Source organism: Rhopalosiphum padi, chromosome 3, assembly GCF_020882245.1.
Source record: "Rhopalosiphum padi isolate XX-2018 chromosome 3, ASM2088224v1, whole genome shotgun sequence".
Lineage (NCBI taxonomy): Eukaryota > Metazoa > Arthropoda > Insecta > Hemiptera > Aphididae > Rhopalosiphum > Rhopalosiphum padi.
The window spans coordinates 70,597,088-70,603,743 of record NC_083599.1 but is presented as its reverse complement, the minus strand read 5'-3'; the positions used below and the strand labels follow the sequence as shown (position 1 = coordinate 70,603,743).

At 29.0% G+C, this 6,656-nt stretch overlaps 2 long non-coding RNA genes across 3 annotated transcripts; one reads left to right on the top strand and one right to left on the bottom strand.

Annotated features, from left to right (window-relative positions):
- Positions 1-1,081: 1,081 nt before the first annotated feature.
- LOC132926421 (uncharacterized) lies at positions 1,082-3,052 on the top strand. Its single transcript, XR_009661438.1, has 3 exons — positions 1,082-1,697; positions 1,781-2,015; positions 2,925-3,052. It is a non-coding gene; the product is annotated as an uncharacterized LOC132926421 (long non-coding RNA).
- On the bottom strand, positions 1,722-5,286 carry LOC132926420 (uncharacterized). Of its 2 annotated transcripts, XR_009661437.1 has the most exons (3): positions 3,860-5,286; positions 2,192-2,999; positions 1,722-2,102 (listed from the first exon to the last, which is right to left on the bottom strand). It is a non-coding gene; the product is annotated as an uncharacterized LOC132926420 (long non-coding RNA). The 2 variants fall into 2 exon arrangements; XR_009661436.1 differs by having other exon boundaries at positions 1,722-2,999.
- Between the last annotated feature and the right edge of the window lie 1,370 nt (positions 5,287-6,656).

The window sequence follows — 6,656 nt, the reverse complement described above, 5'->3', positions numbered from 1 at the left end:
AATTTTTATACAATCAAGTTGAAAAAAGTACAAATTTGTTAGCAGTGTCTACTTTTTCTGACAGTAACATTAATTTATTTTTGAAATTGGCTTCTCATTTTAGGGGAGCAGTGAATTCAAAAATGTTACGTTTGCTTATTAGATTATTTTTTAATCTTATACAGGTTTACTGGTATGCATTACGTGGAAATGATTTAAATTTGTTATTCCAATTATACTTAAGGGGCATCGCTATACTGCCGTCAATTTGAGCTAAAAAGACCTTATACTATGTATTACAATATTTTATATTACAATAAAGTGTAAATAAAAACTTGAAAATTTGAATTTTTTCAAATCATAATTAGAATTAAAACCGGTATGTGTTTCGTATGATGTACAGAAATTTCACTGTTAAATTTAAATATTTTTTCAAAATCAAGATCTAATTTTAATTTTATCAAATCAATAAGTAAGTTGTAGTAAAATTCGTAAAGTGAATTTGTATTGTTATCGAGTTATTGGCATGTGCATGCGCGTATGAGAGTAGCATCCGTCTACGGCTCTAGCCGATAACCACATTGAATTTTATTAACAATAATAATCATTTATAACTAACGCATAGAACTTGAGTGACTAAGACAAGATTATAAATTTCCTAAATATTGCCTCTTAAGTAATAACCGTAGAAAGGTTCCTTAAATAACAGGACTTGATCGTAAAATTAGATTATTTTATGTAGACATATTTCCCTGACTTGGAAGAAAAATTAATTTTATGTTTATCATGATTTTAAAAACAATACTTAGACAATTTAAAAAATAAATATATAATCATTTTATTAAGTGAATAGTGATGAACATATTTTTTATAGGCTATATGTATATATTTGTCTTTGAATGTATTTAACTGCAATAACTTATGATTTTATTTTTATACAATACAAATATAAAAAAAGTTATTGAAGTTTGAAACTTTATTTACTTATTTTTGATTAATTATATCGTGGAGTAAAAATATATTTTTAATTTATACAATTATACTTTAACTAAAAAAAAATTAATTAAGTTCGAAAAACATAAAAGTAATAGATTTCAATACAATATTATATGTAATTTTCATTTAATAAATTGTTAATGTATTTTGTTCCGTGTTATGTTAGTTGTTCTCTTTGAGGTATAGATGTAAATTTAAAATCATAGTTTTGGAGAATTTTGTATTACTTTGAAGTTAAAATCCGTTACACTCATTAATTCATTCTTAAATACTATAATAATTATTGTTGTTTATTCAATGCGTATAGTGTCAATAGTGTCATACTATATTCTTATAAATGAACAATTATAGTATAATATATATATGACTTATATACTACAAAAGTGTAATAATTACACTAATTATTACTCGTCTTCCAGGTTTATTCATCTGTTCTTCTAGTTCCGGGAGTTGAACAAAATTTGTCTTCAACCACTGGATGTTTTTGTATGGACGACAAGTGAATGATGACTTAAAGTCATTACCGGTGTGAAAATATGATTTTAGGCGCCTTTTTAAGTAATCGTTACATTTATTTACGAGGGTGATCAGTGTATGGAGGAGTGACTAAATAATATTGTTTTGTGTTTGTCATCAGGTACAGCTGATATTCTGCTGTTTCGGTTTTAATCAAAGAGGTACTGGGTCATTTCTGTATTCTCATTGTTACTAATTTCAGATTGGTAAATTTATTTTTTGTTCCAATGTAAAAATGACCAGTTTAATAGCTTCACAATACAGATTATGTTCTTATAATGATTTACAGCATTTGAGCGCTATTTAAAAAAAAACCCGTACGATATGATCTATAAAATTAACTGTCAATGTCAAATGTCAATAAGCTGTAAGCACACTTTACATGGCCGCCAGTATGGACAGCTGGTAATGCAACGCTCAGTACAGTTGTTTGTGGAAGTTGTAGATTCAATTTACGTTGGAGACCGATGAGTCGTTTTGTTTCCATGATGTTGTCGGTGGTCTATCATGATTCATGATTAAAGGTGACCATGACATTTAATCAAAATAGTTAAAACCAATTTAGTGATATAGTGTACTTACTACACAATACTGCGTTATTGCTATTTAATCTGTGAACATGACAGTAATGTTTTGAATTTATGAAATGTATCATTTAAAATAATTATTGTATAGATTACTGTAGTAGCTTTTAACTTACAATTTTTAAGTGATTGTTTATATCTTATATTATTAGATAAATCCTGGTTATCTATTAAATTATGAGTTATTTTCCATATATAACTGATGTATAAAAGTACAGTAAGCACACTTTTCATTAGCATCGAGATTGACAACATTGGTACTTGGTAGATTCTCGTTTTCCATCAATCGAAGAGAATGAATACCACTATTCAAATTTGATAATTGTTGTCATTTGTGAACAAATTAAGTATGGCAATGATTACTGTTGTTTATCCAAATAGCATTGTGTCGAAAGAATGATTAAACTAAGAGTTTTCTCACATTCCTGCCCTGATTGTTGTTGTTAAACACGGTACAATGATATAAAAATTTATAATACTTCAAATATTAACACTCATAATTATCAAATATTATAACTTGTAATTATTAGTTATTAGTTATTATAATTTATAACTTATAACCACTCATAGTATTTTTAGTTTTCAGATTATAGCACACCCAGTTCAATATACAATATAAATATATAGGTCTATAAGTAACTGTTAAGGAATACAAAATTTTAGATATAAAATAAATATTCGTGTATTGATAGCTATTTAAAAACCAAATGATTAAAAATATTACATATTTATCATGAATAATGATATAATATTTAAAAATCAATATCGTTTTTTAAACAAATCTAATAAAGTGCTATATAATGTACTGGAAATCGTAAAAATACTTACTTATATGTTATTATTTTATAGGTTTTATATTTGGAGAACAAAATACAGCAAGGCACGTAAAATCCAACAAATGCAGTTATATTCTGCAGATGTAAACTATAACAAAAAAATAAATATTTATATGTATTAAATTTGTTTTAATAAATGTAAAATTCGATACCTATGTAAAAATGTATTATATTACATATTATATTATTTTATATTACCTATTTTATTATATTGGTATGATATTATTTAAAATAATTTAAGAATAAAGAACAGTTGTTTATTTTGATATTTAAATTTTAAGGGGCCTCGCTACTGTTATTATTTAAGGGGCAACATTTGGGTAATTTATAATCTCATCGTAGCCGCCCGGGATCTATGTGTTAGTTATGAATAATTATTAGTGTGAGTAAAATTTAATGCCGGTTGGAGCCGCAGACGGATGCAACTCTCGTACCCACAAGTATATTTCAATAACTCGATAACAATATAAATTCACTTTAGAAATTTTACGACAACTTACTTATTGATTTGAAAAAATTAAAGTTAGTTTACTTTGTCTGATATTGATTAATAAGTAAAATGTCTCTAAATCGTACAAAACACTTACCGTTTTTAATTCTAATTATGATTTGAAAAAATTTATTAGAATATAAGGTTTAATTTTTACAAAGTATTTCGTACGAATCGTACGATCTATAGACAATTTTTTGCAGAGTTCAAATTTTTTTTCACAACCAAAATCGGAAATCTTAAATTCATTTTAATTTTATTATAACAAAATGTCTTCAGAGCTAAAACTGACGGCAGTAGCGAGGCGCCTTAATTAAAATATTTTAGGTGTGTTTAGAAAAAAAATATAGTAAATTGGCCAACAATATTGAATATGTCCAACAGAAATATCCAAGAAAAGAGATTGCATGATGTATATGATGCAAGTTTAAAAAAAAATAAGAAAAAAAATTACTTACTTCAAAAGAAATCATGTTGAAAATCCTATTGGGATTAGAACAAATACTTCTTGCTTTCAGGATTCATAATAATTAAAATGACCGCCAACTATTCAAGAAGTTCATGTTGTTCTAAAATCTGACGAATTCAACGGTAGAATACACGCGATTTATTTTTAGAATCGATGAAATTTAAATTCTAACTTTTTGTATTTCGCCTATTGAAAAAAGGGATATCCAATTTCCAATACATAGCAAAAATACATTTATTCTCATGGGATTTATTTACGAAATGCATATGAAAAGTGATTGTTTTTATTTGCGGTTTTGAGTATGATTGTTTTTTTTTTAACTATTCCGCCTCATTACCAGGGAAACCGATACGAATGTGTCGCAAAGTGGTGAGAAGACGATATCCATCTTCTCTGAAGAAGGGGGGAAGTTCTCATCTCAATAATTTCTTACCACTGACTACTACTCAGCGCCATTGAACGCTATTATTTATAATTTTTATGTTTAAGCAATGCATTGTCGTGGCAGTTGGTCGAAGTTCGCGGCTCTCTAGGCAATTGGTCCATCATTGTCGTCACTCCGCCAATATATTGTTGGTTTCGTTTCAACTACAATGGTTTTACAACAACCTATTTAATTGACGTCCGACGCCGTAAGCGTGTTATCAAAGGCTTCAGGCGGATGAAATTCATCTTCACCCTAGACCTTTGAAACACTAGTCCACCGTCATTTTTAATCAGCGAAACGCTTATCAAGGCGACGGTGGTTTTACAACCGCCATTGGACGTCTAGATTGCCGCCAACTGCTCTAAAGGTACGCAGTTCTCTACCACAATTATTACGCAAGTCCTACAATACCCGCCATAGGGCTGATATCGTTTGCGTTCCTACGACATCCACGGTACGTGGTTTGCATGCTTTATAAAGATAAGGCGGCCGAAATTCGGCTTCAACCTTTTTAGCCCACAATTCCACTCTTCCTCAACTAGTACCCGGACGAGCCAAGGAGGTGGTTTGCTTATATGGCCAGAATTACGGACGCCAGTTGACGCGCCACGGCAAAAGCGCTAAAGTGACTAAATAAATCGTCATTGGCTTTAGACGCGTCATCTATAGTACTCCGTTCAAGCAACAACGGTGTTCAGCTCGTCTGTGATGTCAAACGATACGAATCGCTAATCACAGATCCTTCACGCCATCGGAACCTCCGTTGCCACCATCATAACGACTAAGCTATCCTCGATATCACTTCACTAATGCTATTGCTGTGTTCACTCGTCGGTGAGTGTTAAATTCTGGTCTTTAAAATTTGACTTTATCTGTAAATCAATAAATAAAGATAAATTGTTAGTACTTATTGAAAATTGCCATTAAGTACGGTTATGTACACATCAATTAAATACAATATATATATTTTTAATAAGAATAGCCCTTTTTTTAGTCCTACAACTTGTTAATAATAGCTACAATACACGTTTATAATACAACAAGGTAAACATATCAGTAAAATATTTTAAATGAAATTAAATTACACACATGTGTTTCGTAACTATGTACCTATATAAATATATTGTATATGAAGTTTATAAATATCGATGTTAAATATCTGAAAAATACACAACAGGTATATAATAATAATAATAATAATAATAATAATATAAATATTATACATTTATCAATACACTTGTATTTAATACCATTGTCCATCGATGCAGTTGTTATAGAGTACGATGAGATACAAACGTTGTTAAACGCTTACCCCACTTAAGCACTGTAGTGGCATACTCGCTAACAAAATCTTACACTGAGAATAGATGGCAATTTGTCTCCAATAATTAATTGTCTCATTGAAATTGTCTCTGTCATTTAACGATAAGTCAAAAAAATTATTTTACTAAATACAATCAAAAAATATCATTTCCAAGTTTAGTCTTTACTTTTTACGTCCGAATTCTTTTTTTTCTGATTTATTAAAATGTGCTTTGATTAATGCATCACAAGAAGCTAAGGTGTCAATCACTAATCTGAAATATTCCAAGCATAAATTATTAAAGTTTTCACTAATAGTAGTATTTAACAATATCGTTACCACTGATGTCAATTTTATGATAACTATATGGTGGTTGGCATAACTTTGGTTGAATATTGTCGAAATGATCACTCATTGTCATTTCTATACTTCTACAATGCATGGTTACCTCACAGCGGCAATGGCGTGTACAATAAAATACATAAACAAATAATAAATCGATTATGTAGTTTTATAGTGCATCTTGTATTTAATACTGAATAATGTTGTATACAATTACCTTGCCTTATTTAATAGCTTTATACTTATATGCATATTCCACTTTATGAAAAAACATTTTGATGTATGATTTATGACAACAATGGATTGAGAACTGTATTTAGAAATAGTTTCAGCATCATTAATTGATTGGTTTGTCTTAATATACCAAATATATGTATAATTAAAAACGAATGTGCACATTTTAGTACCTATAAATTGTAATATTAAAATTAGAATTGGAAAAATATTAACAAGTAATAGATAAACGTACTATCGACACATAATTGTAATCGACCACAGTCACTATCATTAAGTACCTTTATAATTATATCACATGCGTCGCCTTTAGTCAAAAATCCTTTACAAGTCTTTCGTATCTTTTTGATTGTTCGCAAGTTACTCGATTGCAATGTTTTTTCAGTGAGCTCTGAGATCATGTGAGTCCGAGTAACCAAAAATAATAACAAGAAATAATGAATATTAATAACTTACAAGTAATAGCCAAATCAATGCCGG